At 31.1% G+C, this 26953-nt stretch overlaps 1 protein-coding gene across 2 annotated transcripts in view; it reads left to right on the forward strand.

The window, feature by feature from the left end:
* The first annotated feature begins 228 nt into the window (after positions 1–228).
* Positions 229–26953, forward strand: part of LOC129905914 (probable G-protein coupled receptor CG31760) — a 135714-nt gene continuing 108989 nt past the window's right edge. The window contains exon 1 of one of the 2 annotated variants that reach the window (XM_055981544.1): positions 229–954. The gene's annotated coding sequence lies outside the window, so the exon portion shown is untranslated. The remainder of the gene's footprint in view (positions 955–26953) is intronic. The other variant, XM_055981545.1, reaches the window with a different exon arrangement.

The following is a 26953-nucleotide window of genomic DNA, read 5'->3' on the forward strand; positions in this document are numbered from 1 at the left end:
CAAATAAATCAACTAAAAAGCTCCTTTTTCATTTGAAACAATGAACCACAGGTGTCTCGGAAGAAGAAGAGTTTATTCAACACTTTCTCGGAGAGAATTTACCACACAGTGAGTCCTCCAAGGGAGTATTCTTTTCATATATTTTCCATATAAATGGAAAAAAGGACCCTCGACGGTGTCTAAAAATGGCTTTTATCTTTGCTCACCAACAAAATGATATTTCAGTTCTCATCGGACTTTTATCATCGTTGGTTGTCTACCGTCTCCAAATACTTTCGAACGCGCGGGAGTATCCTTTTTTTTCCAGGATCTTGATTATATTTTAAGAATATAGAGCAAGCTGTGTGTAGGTTAGGGATATCACCTAACCCCATAAAGTGATAGAAAGACATTTCATTGGAGTCATTTTGTGTCGTCTGTTATCTTCTCTATGATGTGAAACTCCTAAAAAAAAAAAAAAAATCATAATAAGGACGAAAATCTAATAATAAAAAAAATTCGTCCTTCCTACGCATTTTTCATTATTTTTTTTCTTCCAAACACACAAAAATACCGATACTACTTTTTTTTGTATTGTGTTGTTGTTGTGTCTTGTGCTTATTTCGCGACTTTTTCTATGTTTGTCGTCAAAAAAAAAAAATATAATCAAATTTTCCTCCTTTGTGATAATTGAAAAATGTGCGTCGTATCCTTGAGGGAATAATTTATATAAAAAAAAGACAATTTTCTGTGTGTGTGTTTATTTTCTTCCTTTTTTTTGTCTTGTTGGTTTTTGAATGAAAATAACTTTGTTGTCTGCCGCCTGAAGAAAACGACGACAAATCCGGTATCCAGTGCGAGAGAGAGTCGCCTTATAATTTTGGATAAGAAAATCATCATCATCATCATCATTGTAGTCATTGTCATCAAAAAAGGACTCTGTGTGCAGCTGAAAAGGATTATGATTTAAGAAGAGTAAGTTTTTTTTTTTTTTGTTGCTGTTTGTCTATTTGATTTTCTAGAAAAAACTGATTACGCAACTTGAAATTGTGTGCTTTAAGGATTTTTGTATCCTTTTTTTTTTATTTTTGTTCGTTATTCGTTTGGATTCTTCTTCTATTTCAATGATACTATTTAGAATGGAGGTAGAAAAATTAACTTACATAATAGGTTAGGCGTTGTGTATATACGCAAAAAACGTGCCCCAAGGACACTCATCTTATATGTATGAATGTATTCCTGTGTACATGTGTATAAAAAAGTTTTATCTGTAATATGCCAGTGAAAACAGGTACCTTTTGCCTGTTCTTTGTTGTGTTTTTGAGTTTGAACAGATACACATGCAATGTTTTTACCTTTACATGGGACTATATTGATAAATCCACAGGTGAATGTCCAAAAGGGTTTTTTTTTTCCTATTTCAACCCTTTAGAAGTTATATATCCTTTTGCAAATAATGTGTCAAGGGATGAGTGGGTTTTTTTTTATGTAGAGACATCCTGAATTGTGTCCCTTAAGGATTATGTGTGTTTTCTTTTTTTTTATTTCGAATTAATTGATTAAATAAATTATTATTATTATTCCGTCGGGGTGGATTAGTTCATGTGCATACGCTTAAGGGATTTGCGGGCGGGAACCTCTCCAAAAGAAGGTAGAATATCCTTGACATTCATAATAGTCCCTCTGTGAGAAGGAGGAGAACTTTATTTTTTTGTCTTCTCTTTCTCACTTATTTCAGTGTCTATGTATTTTGTCCTTTTTTTATATTTATGATTGCATAGATTTTAAAGCTTTTTTTTCCAAAAAAAAATGAGTGTTTTGATTTTTTTATTTTGTATGCTTTCTTTGAAAGAGGATCGATGAGAATATTGAATTTAAAAAAAAAATTCTATATTTGCGCGTGTTTTTGCTTTTCAAGGATTTCCCTTTTTTTTTTGTAGGTATATTTGTTATTATTGAAATGTTGGTAGGTACTTTACCCACATTTAACATTTCATTTTGATCCTTAAAGTTTTTTTTTGTGTATATTCAAATATACATCAAAGGTACCTTTTTAACCAGATGCTACTTAACTTCCATTTGAAAGAAAAAAAAATAAAGGATAATTTTAAAACTCAGGACGTGTTCGGTTTGACTGTTTTTCTGTTTTTTATTTTTTTTTTTTGGTAAAAATCCTTTTGATACTTTTTCATAAGTTTGAGATTAAATTTGCATAATTGAAGGAAATTTTTGTCTTATAATCCTGGTATCAGTTTTGTATATGTGGAAACCTACACATAAAATGATAAAATAAAATAAAATATCCTTTATAACAGAGCCTCGTGGCTGTTTTTTTTCTCTCTTTTTTTTGATAACCCTTTTGTTTGCCCTCATAAAGATTCTTTTTTTTTAGTCGTAAATTATGGCCATCACCTATCACACATATACAAACCTATTTCACATCAATATAGGTAGGATATACCTATACAAACATGGTATAGAAAAGATATAAAATCTACGAGTTAAAGTTTTATTGGTGTTCATATTATATCTTGGCAGTTTTTATTCATTTTATAGGATCCTCTCTGTGATGGAAATAAAAAAACAAAAAACGAAAAAAAAGAAAATAAAACAATTTCGTTTTAATGTGATTTTTTTGGTTCACACAGTTTTTTGATTCTTCACTCTCTTTTTATCTATAAAAGTTTTGTTCGTTGTGATGATTGTTTTTATTTTTTATGTTTTGAGGATTGCGGTGATAAAGAAATTAAATTTTGACTTTATTGATGGTTGGGAGTGGTGGTGAGAGAAAATAAGATTGAAATTGGTATTTTAATAAAATAGATTTAGTAGGTTTTGATTTTCAGTATTTTTCAATGATGTATATTTAACAAAATAACTTATCGTTTTTCAAGGTGTTCCACAACCTTTATTCCATTATACTTGAGTGACACTTGACATAGTTGATTGAGGGCGTTACTGCGAAAATAGCTTTAAACTTAAAAAAAATATCATCGGGTTCTGTTTAGCGATGCCCTGTTCTTGAGAACGCCTCATCCAAAGTGAAAGTTCGAAGTTGTCAAGTTCAGATTGGAAAACCCCTTACATTGTTTTATTCACCAATGAATTTCACCGGTGTTCACTTATGCTCAAAGTATGATGCTATCGGCTTTAAAGCAGTAGATCATCTTGGATTTTGTGTGTTCCATCCGACTTTGAGGTGGAAAAAATGCACGCACTTTCAACAAAATCTCTAAGCAGAACCAGGTCCAATAGCTTCTGGAGAAAACAAATGCACTGACATCTGCATTCAGTTCGCCTTTAATACGGAAAATTCTAATGCGGAAGGCCTTCTTACACTTTCTGAGAACATATAGCCTATGCAGTTGTAGATTCTATCAAAAATTACGTTTTGTTTGCTAACGTATATCGTCATCCCAATCGCTGTGCTCGTTTAATGTATCACGTAATTGTCTTTCGTACACCTTTTCGTTAACGGATGCGACGTTAACGGATTTGACGATTTAGCCCTAGGTAAATACTCCTTGCTGCAATCGCCTTTGGGTACTCAGAGCACTCCGCTTTCTTATTTCTAAATGACTATAAAATCAGTTTTTTATCCACGTACATAAATCGACATTCGTTATGCTTGCTTCTTAATCTTACCTGTGTCAGTTTCCGAGTCTTAATAGCAGGATCTTCAACCTGGAGGGCCAGCCATAACCTTTAATAACTCCAAGGAAAAGTAGTAGGCTTCACCTCTCCTTCGTTTATACGTCGGAGTAGAAAAATAATCTCCTCAATAATTAAGTGATCGTATTAGAGATACAGTAAAACCCGGATAAGTACCTCACCTTAAATCCCCCATTTAAATAGGCACTAAAGCGGGTAAGGTACTTACAAGGACCCGCTTAAGTGCTCATAGGCACTTATCTCTATATTTATTTAATAATAAAAAAAACATGTTTGATTACTAAAAACATAATCTTCACAAAAAAAAATTACTTTGAAAGTTTAAAATAGCTAACCAGTTAATTTCTACCTTTAGTAGAATTTTTGAATTTTAGAGCGGTTTAGGAAACAGTTCAAACTTGTTTCAAATGTGTACTTAAAAGAATTTTTTGCAAGTAAATTCAATTCTAAGTATTTGAAAAGCCAGGCAATTAAGCTGGGAAGGCAGTTAAGCGAAAGGTACTTAAAAGATGAATTTTCTATGAAAAAATCCTTAAAATTTTGGTTCTAAAAAAACAAAGGTACTTATGTGGGTTAGGCACTTAAGCGAGAGGCACTTATCCGGGTTTTACTGTATTCATATTTTAACTACATTTCCAAATGAATTTAGCAACTTTTTCTTACTTGTGGACGTCAGCGTCGCGTCCTTGAAAAATCAAATCAATGTTTCATATTTCTTAACAAAAATAAAAAAAAAACTTTTCCTCGCCAACTTCTCAATTCAGTAATAATTTCAATTAAAAAATGAAAGCAAATAACATCTAAAAAGCCTACAAAAATTTCATTAAACCATAGTAAACCATCTAAATAATGAAATTTAATGTTCCACCATAAAACTGGAGGTCTCTTTTTTATGGCTCTTCTATGAAAATTACAAAAAAAAATATAATGCTTTGTAATGTTTGATGCTCTTAAATTGTCTATTTTAAAAGCCGTAATTTTTGGTCGGAAATTCAAATTTCAAAAAAAAAAAAAAACACATTCAGCAAAAAAATTTAATATATTCATGAAAATGTTCAATGTTTATTGTAATAGGTGATGGGCGTTGAATGATTATGAAGGATTTATTTTTATACATCCTACATTATGGATAATTTACGGTTCAAAATTACATATTGATTGGCGTATACAAACAATGTGGTGATGATTTGGAAATTGATAATAAATCCTATGGTGATGATAATTCGTTTTTATAAATATAATCTTTTTCAATATGCTGGATAATTCAATTTTGAAATATTGCTCAAAGTATTAACACACAATAACGACTTCCGATCATTCATTTTTATTAAAATAAATCTAAATCAAACAAGTCGGATTATACATATATATACAAAAAATATAAGGATATCAATCATTTAAAAAATATGCCCGCACAATAAAATCTGATGAATTCAGAATCAATAAAATGTATTTAAAATTCATTTGTAACTTCCTGTTAAGCGTGAATTACCATTTTACTGTAGGGGATTTGTATACCAATATATTTTATTCACGCCTATATCTCTACCCTTTTCTCACCAGCAAAAGGCAGCAGAAACATTAAAATCTTTGAATTAAATTTCCGAATTGTGATTTTTATTTCATTGTTAAAGCATTGAAGGTATCCTTAAATGTAAAAGGAGCTACAAAAAAAAAAAAAAAAGAAAAACATAAAAAGTTTATCCCAAACAAAATAACTTCACCATAGCAAATTCCAACAGAACCACCCTCGAACCCATAGGCAATTACTCTCTTATTATACGGCCTCAGAGCCAAGGGAATAAGATGAGAAAAAATAACGTGCGTAGGGCTCCTTACGTCCTTACACTTACCAGGGGCGCTTCTTTACCATTCGAATTTGGTTATCTGAATAAATTTTTGGAATATAAAAAAGTTAGGGAACGGGTTTATACTTTCGTTCAATCTTCAGCCTCAGATTTCGATTTTGTTATTTGTGAGCAACTCTTCGCCAATTTGCTGAACTGTATCACTGTTTTCCGTGGATTTCTGCTAGATTTGGCGAATTTGAGGAATATTTCATGATGTTTCATTCTTGATCCTTAAATATTGTTAAATGTTAAATATGTTCATTTAGAAGTATTGGGCACTATATTCTATGGTTGTTTTAGCGATACTGAAAGCGATTTTTAACAGGGTTACTTGGAAAAACTTGAAAATATATTTTTTCGATATACTCCTTAGGTATACATATTTGACATTTTTGAAAACAAATTTTATCAACTTTTACACTTTAACTGAATTTTTAATTATATACAGAATACAGTCATGGCCAAAAGTATTAGGCACCCCTTTATAAGAGGCTCTATTTAAAAGAGGAAATAAGATAGGTAGGACAAATTTTTTTTACATTTTTAATCATTTTTTGAAATTTTAAATTCAAAGCCTGGCAACCCCTGCTTGCGGCAAGATTTTTAACTGGCAACCCTAGTTTATTTTAAAGAGGAATAATAAAACTATAATAAAACAGATACGTGCAATTTTTACCAAAAGTGTACCTCTTTAAACCTGGAAACCTTAGGCTTGCGGCAAACTAAGACCAGACAACCCTGTTTTTTCTTATCTTTGCGTCATTTCCTTTGATGTGATGTACATTTCGGTGGGTCAAAAAAAAAATACCAATTCGTTTTTTCGATTTTGTGCTCCGAAAAATCGATTGCTAGACACCTCTAGAATATACACACCAAATATGAACTCCTTATATTAATGGGAAGGTCCTTCGCTTCGCAATTTTCCATTCTTACATCAAACTTCTACGAAAAAAAAAATCATTTTTTTATTAATTGACTTTTTAGCAAATTTTTTTACATATTCTTGTAGAAAATTGAACGCTCTGCAAAAAAGGCCTTACAAACTTTTTTCAATTATCTAACCGTTTAGTAGATATTTGTACCTAGTCCAAAAATCGAGAAAATCGTTTTTTGTTCTTAATTTTGTAACAAATTGAAAAATTATAATAATCAAACGCGTATGACATATTCTTGTAGGAAACAGATTGCTCCACAAAAAAAGTCTTATTAACTTTTTTCATTAATCTTACGATTCTAAAGATATTCGAGGTCAAAGTTAAAAAAGAATTGTAAAAACAATTTTTACTTTAAAAAATTTTCCAATTCACTGAAACTTCATTATTTTCAAATTAACAAGATGTATTCTTGTAGGGGCTTAAACGTTCTACAAAAAATTTCTTGGCATCAAATTGATTGCTCTAACCGTTTAGAAGATATTCGTATCCAAATCGCAATGCATACGGGTCATAAGAAAACTATTGAAATCAGTGGGCATTGGTTTGGATACGAATATCTTCTAAATATATATATACTCCTTATGTTTATATAATTTAATACCTCTTCAAAAAAAATCCACAAAAATGAACGTTTTTTTCGCACTTAAAACTAGTTATAACCCCTTAAGCTTTAAGGTTATACTGGCTACATGCGCGAACTTTTAAGATGTTTTTCAGTTCTTCTCTGTTGAAGTTTCTGAAAAGTTGCCAAACACAGAAATTGCGTCAACAGTAAAACCAATAAAATGATTTTTTGGATAAATGTTCTTATTGGAAGGGCGGACTAGTTTCAAATTCCATTTGTTTTTTTTGACGTAATAACGTTTTAAAAATCGATGCACCATGGCAGCCACCACAAAAAAGTGACGCCAATTTCTCCCGTCCCACTCTCGCACTTTCGCAGTGCGGCAAAAATTTCAATTAAAAATTAAAAAAACTATTAGAGATACAAAAATCTTCTATAACTTATTTGAAAGATAATAACCTAAAGTTGAATAAATTTGAAGGATTTTAAAAAAATTTAAAAAATTGGCTATTTTCTAAACGCGACAATGTAAAGAGTTGAATTTGTTTTTAATCAATAGATAAATTTATTGCAAGGCTGACAATGGTATTGAAAAAATTCTAAAAAATTTCAAAACCAAGCTATAAATGGTTTTCTAAAACTAAAACACGAGGTAGACCTTTGACAAAGTAAACAATTTGAAAAAACGTCATTCAAAAGATAATTAAAAAAAAGATAGGGATCTGGATACGAATTTTTTTTTAAGTCTCTGCGTTTCGAAATATGAATTTTTGAAAAACACCTACTTATTTTGGGTGTATTTTTGGGTGAGTTTTTATTTTTTTAAATTTTTTGTAGCATTCAAAAAATCTCAAGCTTATAGAACATGTAGTCTATGACTGTGCGCATACATGTATAAAATAATTGATATTTCAAAATGGTTTTTGACCGAATAAAGGGAAAACAAGTTTTTTGACCTTTTTTAACCGTTTTTTTTTTTATCTTTTTTTCTTCAACAGATAAATAAATGAAATATTATATTTTGAGTTGAAGCAATGAGCTTTCAGGTGGTATAAAATTTATTATAATGAGAAAAGAAAAAAGGTAATTTTTTTTTAGCTTTTTCTTGTAAATTATGATTGTTTGAAATAAATAAACGCTTCAGTTGACTCATTTTAAAAGCACACAACCTGTTTTCTTACGACGTTATCACGTAAAATCATCGTCCGTAAACCGGCTTTACAGACAACCTCTTTTTTTGTCTTCATAAATACGATTTTAACATTTTATCCGCTAGTTTTCAACTCATTTATATGTCTAAAGTCTTCAACTTATTTATACTTTGTATATGGAAACATTGAAAACTATGTCGGAACCGGAAATTAATCGAAATTTTTAAAAAAGAAATTTCGAAATTTTGTATGTTGTTTATCTCCTAAATATAGGGTGGACAAAAGATGATTTTCGGTTCGTATCCATCTCTCGAGGTGGACATACAAGAATTAAGTTTAAGACATGTCTGATGCAGCTTCATTTAAATTGAGTTGCACTCCTTTTGGGCGTGAGCGCAATGTTAGGAAACACTGTTCTATAGCAATCGATTTGAGTATTATTAAAAAAAAAAAATCATTTAATCATATGTCGTTTTCGATTGGTCGTCCGAATGTTTCTAAAACTGTTTTATTGGCGTCGGATGACAGTTCTTCTTCTGGTAAGAAGAGAATTTCTCTTCTGATCTTGAAATCAGAATCCAGAATCAGAAGCACTCACACATTCAAACATTTAAACGTCAAATTTGTGAAAAAAAATATGTTCTTTTTGTTGATGCGATTGTTTTGCAAAATATAAAATTTAATTAAATAAACTCTTGAAAAGTTCCACAAAATGAATATTAATATCAATAAAATGATTATGAATATTTCTACAATCATAAACAGTTTGCTTTTTCCTCTTCATCATCTTTATTATTCCCAGAAAATTGAATAAAAGATATTCCCTTAATAGGTATTATTCAATTTTAATGAAAAAAAAAGTAAATGGAACTTTTTTTCCGACAGAGGGCTGTAATATCTACTAAAGATAATTCGAGTATGCTGAACACGATGGCGTACTTGGTTTTTCTGGATTAGGTCAAATAAGAAAGATTTTTGCGTTTGAAATTTTGTTTGCACATAGCAAAAATTAGGGTATAAAACATCTTGTATATTTTCCAATTTTTTACTTGCTCTATAGGGCAAGTATTGGTTTCGCGTAGAAAAAAAAAACTCGAGGTTTTAATCAATACCGACATTACGATGATATTTTTTAAGTTCATATATTTCATCAAAATATGAGTTAATTTTATTCAAAATTTACAGACATAATTTTGAAGTGTCAAAAATAAAAAATAAAAATTAAAACATTTTTTGAAAAAAATTTTTTTTAAGTTTTTGAAAAAAAAATTTTAATTTTAATTTTTTTAACTTGCATTTTTTTTTTTTTTTGATTTTTTTTTTTTCTCGACACTTAACAAAAACTTAAATTTCCAATAGCTATTTAAGATAACCATACTTTGAACTACAAGAGCAAGTGCGACCCCAGTCGTGCATTTTATTTATTTTTACCGATGTAAAATTATGGAAAATCTATTTTTTTTTTGGAAGTATTATACCCAAAAGATGTTATGTATTTGAAAAAAAAAATCTGTGGAATGACTTTTTAAATCATTATTTTGTGGCAAAAAAAAGGCGATTTTTCTTTCACTTTTTCTTACATTTTTTAATTATTTAATTACACTGCTCAACAAAATTTGACTTTTTTTTTGCCATAAGAACCAAAATATACTTTTCTAGTATTTTTTGGGGTGCTGAATCCGAATTTGAAGTCAAAAAATTTGATTGGCCTCCGCTTTTGAAATATTACCGTTATAAAATGCTAAAAACGTCATTTTGGCTGTTTTCGAGGTTCTGTTTTTATGTGGAGTAATTCATTATAAACAAATTTGTAACGGTTATTATAAGAACTGATATTCTATTTTCAAAAACTGTTTAAATTTTCCCGATATCTCTTTTATTGCTCGAGATATCTTAAGTTTCAGTTAATAAGCCAAAGAGAAACTAAACTTAATTTAAAGATTAAGTCACTGCTTACAGAATTTTTGCCACAAGAACCAAAATATACTTTTCTGAAGGTTTTTGGGTTGCTGAGCTCGAATCCGCAATCAGAAAAATTCTATTAGCCTCCATTCTTGAAATATAACCGTTATAAAAAAACCTTTATTTTGAATTTTATAACGGTAATATTTCAAGAACTAAGGCTTTTCACGAATCTCCCCTTAATCTGATAAACAGGTTGAAACTGCAAATTAAGTTTAATATTGCTAATTCCATATCATATCGCGTTTCACTCTGATGGCATAATATCATGTTACTTTTAGCTTAGAATTGACGTTACTCATAAGATTTTATCAAAGTCGTAATCACCAATTTATTCTCAGTCCGTAGGAAGAAACTATTAACAGCTTTATTGTGTTTATCAAAAATCGATATCTAACAACTTTATTTAAACCCTGCCTTAGTATAATACCAATCCAGCCCTGCTTATCTCTCATCAAACCCTCTACAGTGTATATGATAAGACATAAAACTGACAAAAAAAAAAGGAAAAAGATTGTTAAAAACCACCCACATTCTGATGATTTTTAAGGATACGGCAAATGACCAAAAAGGAAACAATTTTCATATTAACTTTTTTACTTGTGGGTGGATCTTTCTCTATACACAAACACACATGCATATTTTAAGCCCGAAGTTTTTTTTATATTCGAAAAAGGCGGTTGTAGTTATGGACACTATAACATTTGCATATACAACAAAAAAAGTTGGACGATCAGTTTGGTTATTCTTCTTGCCACATCGTCCTTTTGGACATTTAATTAAGCATCGTCATCGTGTCGTAGTCCTTGTTCATCCTTGTCGTGTCCGTATTGTATGTCTTTTAGAACGTGTCTTTGTGTTTTTTTTTTTTTGTTGGCTATTATTTTAAGGGTCGTTTGAGGGATTCATTTACATTTTTTTTACCCCCACAAAGAAACAAAAACAGAATCAAAAAGTACAAAAAAAACAACACAGAACAAAAAAACAAGTGTTAATGAAATACCTTTTTTGAAGGGACAAGCTGGTATGTGTAGTTAGTATAAGTAAAAGTTTGGACAAACTATCAGCTCCTTTTTTAAGTTTTTCGTCCTTTTTTGTCAAGCAAAATTAATGAAAAATAATGACCAAACTTATTTTTTACCACAAATTCTACAAGCCTGTGTCCCTGGTGATTGTTTTTTTTAATATTCAACTGAATTTATGAAGGGTAAAAAAATAACGATCCTTGACGTTCCTGAAAGTTGTCTTGTGTCTATCGAAAATTAGTTTTGTTTTCATTATACCTTGGTTCGTTATTGATATGAAAATTGATTTTATTTTTCAATATTCTATAGCAGCAAGACGACGACAATCTGTAATGAAACTCAACAATTTAATTTTTGAAAATAATTGTAAAACAAAGTAAAAAGGACAAAATCAAGGAGGAAAATAAAGGTGAAAAGAGATTTTGTATATACTGACTTGCCTTGTCTGCAAAGAAAATTAAGTTTATGAAGTTGAAAAATCACCGAAGTGGAAAAGTTTTTGAATTGTCTGCGTCTATACAGGAAGTAGGTATCTTCCTTTACATAGAAGGTGAAGCTAGTAGGTATACCCTTTTAACAGGACTCTTTTCATTTTCACTTGCGCGCGATATGGATACTTAAGGATTTCCTCTCTCTGAAGAAATATATTAAATGGATTTAAATACATCATATTTTCTTCTATCTAAATTATAAAAGTTTCTCTAGCATTATTGCATTCATTACTGGGAGCTTAAGGTTGTTTTTTTGATGATTAACTTATATAGGTAAATATGAAAGTTTTGAAATGATGAAATTAAAGGGTATAAAAAAGTGAAGAAAGATAATACTTTGAACGTGTCAAATTACTAATTATATAGGACACCATGATATCCGTGATCCATGTTTGGAATTTGAGTAAGGTATAGTATAATCAAGGTTAATTGGGATTCCTCTAAAAAATATTAATAAACAAATGTTTTTTGTAGTCATGAAGTAAACGAAAAATTCAATTTCAACATTTTTGAAATTTAAAACTATAATCTCTCAAACCAAGAATTGACATGTTATTCATAATTCAAATTATTTATGATTAAATTTTTAAGAAAAAAGTATGACTTGCTTAGAAAGTTTGTTTTTGTTTCCCTGTAAATTTTTTTAATAGGGACCAAGTAGCATTGAGTAACGCTCCTACGCGGTGGGATGTGGGAAGTTAGAAAAATATTGAAATATCCCATTCCATCGCACTGAGGAAAGCGATCAAGTCTTGGATATCCGGTTCGGAGAGCTCATCAAGGTCTTACTTCTTTAAATAGGTATAACAACGTTATTCACATCTAACTTCGATTTGATGCAACAAAAATTGCCATTATTTTGGTCAAAATTAGCGCATACCCATTCACCCATTCTTTCTATTTTTAAACCAAGTTCCAAAAGGAGGAAGTTCTCAATTCAATGGTATTGTGACGGTTCCTTCCCATGATTATTCTATTTAATACTTGGTATTGCTCCGTCTAGCACACTTGACAAATTGGATTAAGTTTTGAAGATCTAGTTAAATATAAAATACTCTTCAACTTTTCTTTCACTACAGTTTTCAGCTAATCAGCATTGCGTGAAGCGAGGAGGTGGATTTGGGTAGCAAACGCGTCTCTTTAACATTTAAGTTTCCTTCAGAAAAATAAATTTGTAAAACAGTGTTTATGGCCAATTTTTCGAAGAAATTTACCTTAAATTCAAAATTACCACTAAAAATGGAGGTCCTCAAAAATAAATATGAGGGGAATTAAAAAAGATATCAACATAATTTGACCGTATTTTTAAAGGATACCATTTTGATTTTACCCAAAAACTAAGCAATTTACAATGTTTCTATAATTTTCATCAGTTAACCCTTTACCGCACAGTGGCTCATATATTAGCCAAACCATTAAAAAGTATTACCTAATACTTTAGAGTTAAAAAAAAATCTACACCCAGAGAAAAAACGCATAGTAATTTTTAATCCGTTCTACATTGAATCAATGGTGAAAAATATATTCATTAATTTTCTAAAAAGTCGTCCTATGCTTAACTTACAGTTTGTCACATCAATTTTTATAAGTGAGATGGCACAGTGGTAAAGCACAAGCTTGTCAACCCAGGTATAGCAGGTTCGATCCCCAGCGGATGCCAGTTTTACTTTTTTTATTTTTTTAATGTGTGGACAACTTTGATTTAATGTGTGAACAACTTTGATTTAATGTGTGAACAACTTTAATTTAAAGTGTGCTACTTTGATTCAATCATTTTCCACTTTAGGCTTTTGGCTCAGTGTAGTTTTGTTTATACTTTTCGAATTAAGTTATATAAGGCCCCTAAATATCTTTATAAAGCGCCATCTATAAATATTTGGGCGAGCATTGTTATTCGCTAAAGTGGCTGAACTGGTTATAGGCTGGAAGGAGCATATTTAAAAAATTGAGTAAAAAATATAAAACAATGCAGAAATGTTTCTCTCCTGTTGGTCCATAATAAATCAGCCATCATGCAACAAGGGAACAAATTCGCTTTTTTTCTCATTGTCTATATCCGTTTTTTATTACGTTTACGTGCGTTGTGTTATAAATTTAATTTTAAATATATTAAAAGACCTTTTAATCTATTTTTTTGAGACTATACAGTTCAAGAGCGTACACAGAGGGAAAAAATGCAACGTAAAATGTAACGTTGATTTAATGTTGAAAAAATTAACATGAAACTTCTTCAAAATAAAATTTAAACAACGTAAGAAATTTTTTTATTTTTGTCGGACTTCAGCTTTTGTTGTATTTTATAACTCTAATTTTTAACAGTGAGATAGCACGTTGGTAAAGCATTCGCCTAGTAACCCAAGAGTTGTATTTTCGATCCCCAGCGGCTGCCCATTTTTTTTTTTTTTTTAAATAAATTAATGCTTTTTTTTAAAGTTGAAACAACTTTGATTTAAAGATGTTTTATAACGGTAAACCACTTTAAACTAACGATACTCTACTTTGATTTTAAAATCTTAGTCTTCAACGCAAAATCATTCCGAAAAATAGTTGAATCAACGTGGTTTTCGTTGATTTTAAGTTGTTTTTTACGACTTTTACTCAAAAAAATGAAAATTCCTGTGTCTTTTTGTTTAACAGAATCTGCAATATATATTTTCTTTTATAAATTTGAGCACAGTGTACAACAGACATGTCAAGCTCAATGGTTACTAGGGGCCAAAACAATTAAACTAAATTTTTTTATAAAACAGATTTATAAAAATAAGAAGAATGGTAATATTAATGTTTTCTTCCCGATACACAGTGTGTCGTCCCCTTATGATAAATCACTTTTTTTTTTGTTAAAAATTAATATTTTTGCTATTAAAATATAATTTAGAAGTGTCAACTCATATGAAAACATATTAATCTTACAAAATAATCCAGGTTATGTATTCAAAATAAGCTCCGAAACATGAGTACCTCGGAAATCGAAAATATTTTGAGGAATTTATGGGAATCTTTGAGAGTATATATTTCACGTTTGGTAATTGTTTGAAAAATTTTGTTAATGTTATTTTGTTTATTTGAGTGTTGTTGTAAAACGTATCACAAAAAAAAAATTAAATTTATAAAATTATATATGAGTTATTAAAATTTCTTTGATAAATGGCCAAAAAAAAAAAATTTAATTTTTAAACTTAATTTAAAAAAATACTTATTAAATCATATCGATAATTTTTTTATATTATTTTGCCATAGGCCTATACTTAATATTGGCAAAGTTTGGTCTGCTTCTGTTTGCGATTACCAGAGACATTCACATTTATGTGCTACGAGTCAAGTACTCAAAATAATTTATTTTTTGAGAAACATCTTCAAGGGGATCACAAAAATGAAAAAATCGATGTTTTTAATAATTTTTAGCCATACACAAGTAACAAAAAGCTGTTTATGTAATTAAAAATATTTTAAATATTGTTTTCAACAAGAAAAAAATTATATTTTTCTGCATACTAGATTTTTAATATAATTACTTGACCTGGCCACGCTCTACTGTGTATTATAGCGTATTTACCAACCTCGCCGATATAAGAATTTACGAAAATGCAAATAAAACGTTATTTCAAAATTTGAAAGCGATTGACAAAAAACAATTCGAGATTTGCTATGAAACGCAAATAAACATACGATTTTTTTGTATAGAGAAGATAAACAAAATAAGTTGACTTCAACTTAAGATTTCTCAAGGTAGAAAAAAGATATTGAAAAGATTTAAACGGGCTTTAAAAGAAAACATTTAGTTCTTTTAGAAACTGTCACAAATTTATTTAAAATAAATCAACACGTTCAAGAACATAACCTCAAAAACTGTTAAAAAACGACATTTCAGATTTTCTAACGGGAATATTTCAAAAACGTGATATGATAGAATTTTTCTGAGTTCGGATTCGAGTTCAGCACACCAAAAACCTTACGAAAGGTATATTTTTGTTTATATATAAAAAAAAAATTAATTTTGCTCACAAGTGGCTTCTTCAATAAATGTTAATTTCATAAATTATACTAAAAAAAAAGTAATAGGTTGTTTAATTTGTTAATTTGTATTTTTTTTTTCTATTCCTGCCATAAAAACACAAAAAAAGATATTAAAACTCCAAAAACTTAGCTGCAAGTATTTATGATAAACTTTTGTATGGGCTCGACACACTGTGCGATACCTGGAATCTCTTCTCTGCTACCATTTTTCTTAAAACCGATGTGTAAGTTAGGCTGGACCCAAGTGATTTATTCCTCTTTATACACAAGCAAAAACATGTGCTCGCATCGACAGGCTCTGTGAAATTTGCAAACGATTTTATATGGCAGTTTTAAATTGTCCCAAATCTGACTGAAAAATACTTAGGTATAAAATTCGGTCATATCCGCTTCACAGAAATTTTGAACTTACTTCAGAGTCACACTCCTCCATTTCCATATCATTCGCCATTATTCTATTTTAATGGAAAAAGTCAAAGAAAATGAAGGGCACTTGCCTTTCAAAGGCATAATTCTGCAAACTTTTTCATATTCAGTTTTAAAGTTTAGATTTTTTTTCCGCAAAGTATTTTTGATACGACCGACGATGAAGATTTACCTAAATTTGACATATTGTACATAGAACAACGCGTTAAGTCTTTGTTACTCTTCTGGTGTCCCAAAAAGCTACGTTGCATTTGAATGCCATAACTAGGGCACTTATGATTCAACTTATCGTAAGGTTAAATTAGAACATTCACTTCCAAAATCACTTTAAGAAATCACAAAACTTCCTACCATGATTTAAGCCACAAATGCTTGTACTATATTAAAGGTGAAAATTATTCCCACATTATTGCCCCTATGATGGATTTAAATTGCTCAAATTACGGGTCATGGAAAATTACATTGGTCTACAAGATTTTTTAACCAACAACCAAAGTATACTTTTCTGAAATTTTTGGAGATATTAAAGTTTTTGAAATATTACAGTTATAAAATGCAAAAAATGTTGTTATAATATTTTTGAGGTTTCCGTTATGCTTTAATGTGTGGTAATTTATTTAAACATAATTTTTTATGGTGGCCAGTAGAGTGGAGTTTTCTTCTTTGAAAAGCTGTTTAAATCTTTGCAATATCTCTTTTATAATCGCAATTTCTTAGGTTAAAGGTAATGAGACAAAGTCTAATTTAACTCAATCTAATGTTAAAGTTACTGGTCAACAAGATTTTTGCCATAAGAACCAATATATACACTTTTCTGAAGGTTTTAGGGGTGCTGAAACCGAATCTGAAGTTAGAAATATTCTATTAGCCTTCATTTTTGAAATATTACCTTAAAAAATTGTGATACTTCTTTATCGAGCCTGGGGTAGGCTCATGGATGTCCAGGGTAAATCCCATGAAAGGTTTTACAGAGTTTACAAATTCATTACTTAATATAAATAACATAATACTTCATATAACTTATGTATGCTATGCTTCTATCGGCTGGATAGAAGATTAAACGGAATCTGACCCGCGACGGCCAATTTTGCCCGTGTAAGTGCGGGAATAAGCGGTTGGAGCGATTTCTCCCATCACTAGAACAACTCTAGCAAAACAAACAATAAACTGCCCATGTTGCACTTAAAAGAAGTGAAACGAGGGAAAAAGCAGCAGACAGCCAATAAGGTCTACTTTTGTCTTTAGGAAGTCTAAAGAAACAATCGGTGAGCGGCTCGCGGTAGCTAACTCTGTTCATGCACACTTTGGAGAATCGTATGCAAGAGAATAATCTGTTTTGATTCGATAATTGCCTCTATCGAGGAATAAACGGCGAGTAGCCCGCTATGGCTTACTCTATGCCCATGCCCACGTACGAAGTGTAACGTGAGAATAAGCAGGTTGATGCGACTGGTGCGTCTAGCTTAAGGCTAGAAGACAAAACGGGGAAGTGAGGATACCTCTGTCTGTAATACCCTTTGGAAGAAAGGGGATTACAAAAATAACCTTTTAGGACAAAATTTTCTAGAAACTTCTTGCGGTTACAATAAATGACCCTTAAGCTTGTTTCAGGAATTCTACCTCCTATACACAAGATTGGTATTACGACTGGGAAATTCAGAAGACAAATTCTCATCTCAATTTGGCTTCCCCATATGGAGTCTACTGTCCAAACCTAGTGTGAACTGTATGTATGGTGAATGAAAATGTTTCATATCATTTAGATAAAGCTTGGGTATTGTATGTTGTGCGGTATTTATGTGTCCCAGGCTTGGGGGGACGGTCGGTCGGTCGGAATAATAATTTGTAACGCTTCGTTACAAAATGCAAAAAAGACTAGTAGGTTCACCACCCTTAAAACCTTTAGAAAAGCATATTTTGATTCTTTTTTAAAAAACAATGTAGACCAAGTACGTGCGACCCATTTGTTTATTTTATTTTCTCTTAAATTGATGACATTTTTTTTTAAATGGATAAACTAGAAGGAATCTAGTTATCAGCCAGTTGATAAGTTATCATTTATCAAGTTCGAAATTTCGGAAAAAAAAACTATTTCCAACATCTCCACTTCCCTTGAGCGGTTCGCCGGGTTAATCTCATGAAACCTTGCTTAGAATTTTAACTATTCTAGCCTTTAATTAAGACGTAGGAAGAAGAATCATTGAAATTTTTCAATCTTATTTTGCAATTGAACAACAAGCCCAAGAATAAAAATTTCAAGCTATGCACACAAGGAACTCAAAAACACCATCAATAACAATGTTTCCTAAGGCATTTGGCAACATTAAGTTCTTTCCCCATTAGTCCAGCCATGATATTAGTAGCAATCAAAAGATTTCTATTCTGGACATGGCTTCTGTTTGGTATTAGTTCATTTTTATTTTTCTCATTTTTATTCTTTCAACTCCTTTTCTGCTGGACTAAATTGACCCTTAACGCCCTAACTGTCTCCCTTTATAAATAATACACTCCTGCAAAACTCATCATTCACTATCATCACCCTACGGTTATGTGCATGGTTCCCATGGTAAATTCTTCTCTATTTGTAAAGTTCAACCTGGTTCTATGGGATTAAGGAATTTTTCAAAGGACACAGTAATTTCCTTTTATATGCACTGTCATTTACCCATATAAGTTGGTTTATATCTAAAGCTCAACGTCCTCAAAATGCCCGCTGGGTTGAAGGAGGTTAAAAACTACATTTTGGTTTTATTTCCAATTTTGTATAGTTGTAGTTGTAAAAAGTATAGCAGTGGGAAGAAAAAACTCTAAAACAGTAATGGTAGTATATGGTTGTTAAAGTCTTCTGATATGATAAGCTTCTGATGAAAATTTTACCTTAACATGAATATTCCATGGAAAAATATATAGAACGTATCGGATTTTAAAGCTTACGTGCTAACGTGGAAAGGAAATGGGAAACATAGTCGTATTCGATAGATATTTCAAGAAAACCAAGTTTTAGGTAGTGCCAAAAATTGATGTACCTACAAATATTTCTAGTTGTTAAAGAAATAAAGACGACCTGAGGCTCGACTTGCAAAATAAAGATTCGAAGAACGAGTGCGACTTTTAAAACCTCTTGTTTTGCCAAATTAAGGAAGAAGCTGTATCCTGTATTAAAACTGCTCTAGAACAAATTTTATCAGTTACCTTTAAACCTCGCTAGCTTCTCAGACTTTCAAGTCCGTGAGTGATCCCTAAGAAACATAGGGAATTCCTCCGTTTTCTGTCAATTTCAAAATTGGTGATTGCACTTTAACTTCTAAATCTTCTGACAATCTTCTTTGATGCAGTACGCAGACTTTCGAACATCCTATATTGCTTTTATAATAACAATGAGCTTATTAGGGAATTGATATACTATTCTTCCGTAAGACAAGCCAAACAAACTGCATGTTAAAGCTGACAAAAGCTATATCAAAGTCGACGAAAAGCAGCTAAATATTGATTGATATTCAAGTGCAATTTTCGCACTTCGTCATTTGCACCCATTATTAAGCTTGATGATAATTGCTTTTTTCGTTATTTAGGGAAAGTATTCGCTGACCCAGACTTTCTCATCCGAACTTAGGGGCCAGTTATAGCAATCAGGAAAATGGTTTAAATTCTAACGCCATACTTTCCCATGTTTTACCTGAGCCGTTTATTGTCATTGCCAACCTTAGGATTTAAGTTACCGATTACTTTTTTGCAGAATTTGCATTCATAAGGCTACTGATAGCTGTTTTAGTTGGAAGCACTCCAACTCCTACCCAAGCGCTCCCAAGTGTCTTTCCGGAGTAAAGCATTACGTCAGGAATCTGACGTTGTAAAGTATTTAACTGCCTACACCAAAAAGCGTCATCACAGTTCAAAAACCAAACTTTGATAGAACATTGAAAATCGCTGGAAAAAATCAACCAAGGGTAAATCCAGCTTTTGTTAAATTGCTATCCAGCAATTTTTTTTTTTTTTTAAGGTAAGGCTGGTAGGTCTTTGAATCTTTTTTGTGAATGTTTCAATATAACTAAACAGCAAAGGATTAAAACCTTAACGGAAAATTGTAGCACAGAGGAATTATTGTTACAGTCAAATATACCCAGGGGCCTATTTCTCGTCGAGCTACATCAACTACATCATTTACATCAACGACTTTAAACTTCAATATCTCCGTTCCATCAGACGTTACGGATAAAATTTTAGTATTTTTGAATTATTCTGACCACAAACAATATTTCCCAATATTGAATGGAGCTTTACCATTGGTTTTTATTGTCATCGATGTAGCAAATGCAGCTGATGAGTTGATGTAGCTTGTCGAGAAATAGCCTCCTGCTGAAGTTTTCGACCTTTAAGAACTTCTAAATATGAGTACCCACCGGCTTTGAACATTACAAAAAGACATTTAGGAACATAATATTCCGGAACGATACTTACTCTAATTGTAAGTGGGGTCTAGATGGAAGTTCTGGACAAAGAAGTAACAGACATAATTTTAAAAAATTTTCGGATTAGCCGCGTTTTTAATAAAGAAAGTACTTTTGTACTCACCCCGAACTCTTTCTTGCTTATTGCTTCACTAGTTTCCATTCAATAACTGACAGAAAGTTATTTTTTTGCCACACATTGACTAAAAAAAAAAAAAAATAAACTAAAAACTGTTTCAAATGTGATGCTTAACCAAAACAAATGAACTGTCTAGATAAAGTCTATGAAATTTAGCAAAAAACGGAAAACTATAGTTTTGGTCTGTCAACATTTCTAGATTAAATTTTTCGAGTCGTATAGAATTGAAATTAAAACTTGACAGGCTAAGGGAAGAAAGAAGAGATATAAAAAATTTTAAAGGACAGATTAAAAACAGAACTTGGAATTCTTGTAAATCAGCCTAAAGCCTAAACCTGGTTATGGATCGACTAATACAGTAAACACGGCCAGGGTATTTTGTATCTATAAATTCCATATAATACTTAAAACGATTTCTTGTGGATAAGTGGACTTTGAAATGTTTAAATACGTAGCCAACAAGGATATTTCTTTGTACATATCCCTGGATTTACTTTACATGCGATGCTCACTAGCGTGCCGTGCATGAGGTGTTAATTTATGGCTTGGAAATCATAAAGCACGCAATTTTTCCAATTGGGCAGTTAAGTGAAGAAGGAAAGAAAATGAAAAATAATAGAAACTTATTTTTAAAAATTCAATAACTTTCCGTTAAAATAACAGACACTCTATTTTATTTACTTTTAATTACGCTCAAATAAATATTGTATGATTATTACCCACTTTATTCACTAGTAACAATATGCAACACGAACCACGAACTGTATTCATTCACTTTCAAAATTAAAAAGTGTCCAGTCGGTGTCCGGTCAGTGTATCCGCACTATACCTACCTTAACTTCGAAATTCGAGAATGTCTTCGAAAGTTCACGTCTCTAATTCTAGAAATTTCCTTTCCAGGATGGGGCTCCTTATACTTACAGTGGGATATTTTGAATGTGCCCAAAATCCAGGGATGTTATATGAAGTTCGTTCAGACATTTATTGATTTATCGATCGAATGAGACTGAAATTAGAAGTAATTGAAGAAGTTGACTTTTTGAATTAACAAGCGCTAAATTCAGTTTCTAGCTTCCACACGTAGAAAAATGGCACCTTTAATTAAATGATGACAACCTTAAATCCCGCCCTCTTAAAACAATGCGGTTCCCGCTGAAAATAAGTGGAATCCGCTTAAATTCTATTAATTTTAAAGTGAACTTCATTTCATTTTTATGTGAATTTTGTCTTAAAAGACTGGAAAAAAAATAAAAATTTTAAAGTTATAGTCAGACTTCAGCTTTAGTTGCAGATTACCATACTTATTTCGAGCAGTGAAATATGCTGATGGCAAAGCACTCGCTTAGTTGTAGGTTCGATCCCCAGTGGCTGCCAATTTTATTAAATTTAAATGTTTCCACATAAAAATAAGATGGTTTTCCGCTTAAATTAAGTGGATTTCTTCTAAATTTGTACATTCAAGAAATTATGAAGACTTGTCCGCTTAATTTAAGACGGAAACCATGTTGACAAAAAACCATGCAGAAATTCGCTTACCTAATTTAATGTGGAATCCGCTTGTTTTTAGGTAGTCTTTTTCTTCGTGTAGCACACAGTGCTTAGTTTCGGCTTTGTTGGCGTTATACCTTCAGTTAAGGAGAATGTTACTTTCGTAACCTATCTTAGAGAAAGTCAAAAGCTTCGCACTTGCATCAATTCCTATAATTCAAGTAGATCGTCGGGATAGTTGCCGGATGAAAGAAAAACCAAAACTATAGCCTAAACATTGCACCGCAATTTAAAGTGAAACCAAGAACCAGCAAATTCCATGATTTCATGAAAATCCGCTCCTGGTATATATCGATTATGATGAAGTCTTTCGAAGGCGACGACAACGACGAAGCATTTGCTTGGTTAGGTTAGTCAGAAATTCGCAGCAATCCAGGATGTTGAATGTTTTCATATTAGGTAGCCATTGATGATGGTTCATGTTGTCAATGTTACCAAATGATATTCCAGTAATGTCTTTATTCTCTTCTCGACTTCAGTTCTTCTCCTCGTTCCAAGTTCCTTGTCGTTGTGTGTTGTTTTTGGATTTTGTGTGTTTTGTGTAGGAGATGATTAAACTCCCAAAGGACGATACCAAACTAGAAATTCAAAGAAATCATATCACAAATAGGAAGTGTGGGAAATTGTGGGGGGAGGGGGAACAAATGACACTATGATTCAAGCCAAAAAACCATAACAGGGACAAAGCCATTTTCAACCGCAGTTTAAGTGTGATCATGTATCTCCGTGATTGTATTAACGAACGTTGTTACTTCGAGGACATATCGTAACGACAATGCTCTGTAGAGGTGATTTTTGTTTCGGTGACAACCTGACGTTTGCATTTTTTTTTTGTTTTTTGATTTTTTTTTGTTGAAAGAAAAGATTGTCAATTTCTTTTACTTTTATTTCTCCCTTAACCAAATGGATATAATATCGATTTGAGATAGACTACTTCTATAACCTTAATCGAAATCAAAATAGTCATCTTAAAAACAATGACTATTTCTATTTGATGTTGGAATAATTTTTGGGGGTAATTGAAATACAAAACAATATATTCGCAGAGTAAAGAAAAGCTGTAATAGTCATTTGATTGGTTTCGAAATGGAATCAAGAAAAAGATCCTTTTTCCACTCAGTGGTCCTACTTTAACTGCATATGATGTATATTTTGAAATAAAAAGGGGTTGTCTGTAAAGCCGGTTTACGGAAGATGATTTTACGTGATAACGTCAGAAAACAGGTTGTGTGCTTTTGTTTAAAATGAGTCAGTTGAAGCGTTTACTTATTTCAAACAATCATAATTTGCAAGAAAAAGCTAAAAAAAAAATACTTCTTTTATTTTCTCATTATATGTATTAATTTTTTTATTTTAAAAGCTTACAAAAAAATTATGCAATTTAAAAGCCAAGTATTTCTTCTTAAAAATAAAACCATTTTAAAATTTGTACAATGCGCAAAAAGTATAAAAATAATTTATTGAAAACAATCATTTTCATCAAAAAAAAGCAAAAAAAAACATGAATTTTTATCTTCTCACGTCATTTATTCCATTTTTTCCCCTAACAACCTCTACAAAATTTTAAACCATCTGAAAGCTTATTGTTTTACCTCAAAATATATATATCGATCAGGTCTATGAGACATCTACAAAAAGAGCTAGAATTTTTTAAACTCGATCAAATTTCATTAAAAAAAGCAAAAAAAAAAAACATTTATTTTTATGTTCTCAGGCTATGGAATCAATTTTTTGTTTGACAACTTATATATACCATGTGAAAGTTTATTATTTCACCTTTCATATGACGTATCAATCTCATTTCAAAGATGCCTACAAGAGAAGTTAGAATATTTTTAAGTCAACCATGTCGAATTTCCAGACTGAGATTTCGGTACTTCCCACACTGGTGGCTGTTCGGGGGGCAACAGATCTCCACTGGTATTTTGAGGTTTTTCGCAAGTTTCTTCAACTAACATTGTGTAGCTTATATCAAATGAAAGGTAATTGTATCAGGAGTCTCATTAAAGTTTAATAAAATTTCTATCTGCTCTTGGTCAAAAGTTATAACCTGTTGAATTCTAAAATTTTATTTTACCGTTTTTTTTTTTCTCAAAATTGTGTTTACGAAAATGATTGAAACTTCGCACACATATAGTCGTAGTCATGGTCTATCATTACTCCATATACTTTATTCCTGTATCTATTAAAGAAAAAAAGATCAAAATAAAAAACGATGAAAATCGGTTAAAACGTGTTTTTTAAAAACTTGTTTCTTCCGTTATTCAGTCAAAACTCACTAAACGATTCCAAGTTTGCACATGTATGCATAAGGCTAAAACCTACATGTCCTATAAGTTTCAGATTTTTTGAACGCTCCAAAAAAAAGCTAAATATCAAAAATTACCCAAAAATACCCCTAAAAAAACAAGGTGTTTTTCAAAAATTCATATTTCAAAACGCAGAGTGTTGGAAAAAAATCCGTATCAGACGCCTAATTTTGTTTTCCTCATCTTTCACCTGGCATCTTTAGAATTGTCAAAAAAATTTCCTTTACCCAAAATCATTTTGTCATAGCCCCAACACATGTACAACGTTCAAACAAAACGTTATAGATTAGTTTCAAATTTTTTTAGAATTTTTTCTTAAATGCAGTTATTCTGAAATTAGTTTTATCTATATATCAATCAATATAAATCAATTTTCTACGACTTCGCGTTTAGATTTTAACTCAAATTTCATCTTTCCGTTTTACCCCTGTTTACCCTATTAAATGACGGAATTTTTGAAAATCCTTCATTTGGATTGAGCTTTAGGTTATTATCTTTCAAATAAGCTATAGAAGATTTTTGTATCTCTAATAGTTTATTTTTAATTTTGAATTGAAATTTTTTGCCGCACTGAGAAACTGCGAGAGTTTAACGCTAGAAAATGGCGTCACTTTTTTGTGGTGGCTGCCATGGTTCATCGATTTATAAGACGTTATCACGTCAAAAAGAATATAATCAATAAATTCATTTATATACATGAGGTATCTTCTCTTTATAAATGTTTTATTATTTTTTTTGTGTGTGTACGTTGTAATTGTAACATAGTTCGCAACGACAGTATAAAGCAGTTTAAAGGGAATATAGATTAAATTTTAATTAAACAAAATTACACTTTACAGAAACCCAAATAGCTGGAATAATTAAAATAAGGGTAAATGTAAATATACAATGTTCGGAATGCCAACGATGTTTTTTGGCATTAAATAATAAGAAAAATATCATAATTGGTTATTGTTTTAACCATAGATAGGACTGTTTGTTTTTTTTTTTTATGAATAAATTTATGAGACACTATACCTTTCGTAAAAGTTAACCTTACAGTGTAAAATATACCTGGATACCTGGATAATTTCATACTTGTGAAAGTATGGAATTAATTTATTAAAAAAAAGAAAACTACGAAAAAACATGCAAGGGACATTTTGTGAGGAAGGCGGGGTAACTTTCCGGCCCGAAATAGGATTTACTGATATATGATAAACTGTCTCAAGTAACAATTTAGCTTTCATAAGGGTCAATGCAAGCTATTTTTTGGCTTTCATAACAAGAAGGACAGGTCTTATGCAAATCATTTTGGCGCATTTTACCGAAATTGCATAGGACTTTCCTTCACAGGTAATCCACAAGCTAATAGCTTGTGACAAACAGCTTAAAATGGCCTTACGGAGGTCTTTCTGCAGAGGGTTTATCTAATGCACAAACCGGATTATAGAAGTTGTTGTAGGTGTTGTAGAAAATGTTGAATTTATGCATAAAAAAAGAGAATTAATTGAATTTTATTTCATTTTCTTTTGATTTTTTCTGTTTTGCATTTTCTACATTTTATTTTATTTATTTTAATTTTTTCCTATTTTGTTTCTTTTCCTTTTTTGGAAATTCCAGTGCCTTTTCTGTTGTTCTGAAATGATGAGAATATTATTTTAATTGAAAAAGAACACATTTTTTTATTTTCATCACATGGCCCGGCCAGGAATCGATCCCACGTACCTCTGCATACCAAGCCAGCATCTTACCAGCACACCATGCTCGAATATTAACCCTCTAATGGATAACACCGTCTCAAGACTGCCTTCAGTTTTTTTGCTTTATTGCCAAACTTAACAAATATTTTTCGTTTAAACAACAAAAACTTGTTGTTACTTTCTCTTACTAACATTTTGATACCTTTTTCATTCAGCTTCGACCACGTGTGTGAGAGCTGTTATTAATTGAATATCAAAATTCATTGAATTTAGCGCGAAAATTAATTCATTTAGTTTCAATTTTTCAAGTGTGCAAAAAAACATCTTAGAGACATAAATATATAAATATTAATTTTACTGCAAGTAGACTATGTTATTTATTTGTGGTATAATAAAATTGAAGTGAAAAAACAGTGAAATGGGTCTTGTAGAAGAAAAAAAGTCAAGACCGTCTCAAGACGGTCTTGCCTGTTTACGTGTAAAAAGTGTTCGTCCTTGGTTTTGTTCTATTGCTATATTTTATGATAAAATTAAAATATAATGTATTAGATGGATCTCCGTAAACGTGAACAGTCAAAAAATTTAATTTGAATGAATTGACTAATGTTTAATTGGCAGAATTCATCGATTATATGGAGAGTGATGATGAAACTGAAGAACTGGGCCCATGTTCTTCATCTGCCATTTCAAAGTCTGGCTTCAAAACCCCTACCGTTCTTTGAGGCTACTAGGCCAATAACTGAGACTCTATAAG

Source organism: Episyrphus balteatus, chromosome 1 (genome assembly GCF_945859705.1).
Source record: "Episyrphus balteatus chromosome 1, idEpiBalt1.1, whole genome shotgun sequence".
Lineage (NCBI taxonomy): Eukaryota > Metazoa > Arthropoda > Insecta > Diptera > Syrphidae > Episyrphus > Episyrphus balteatus.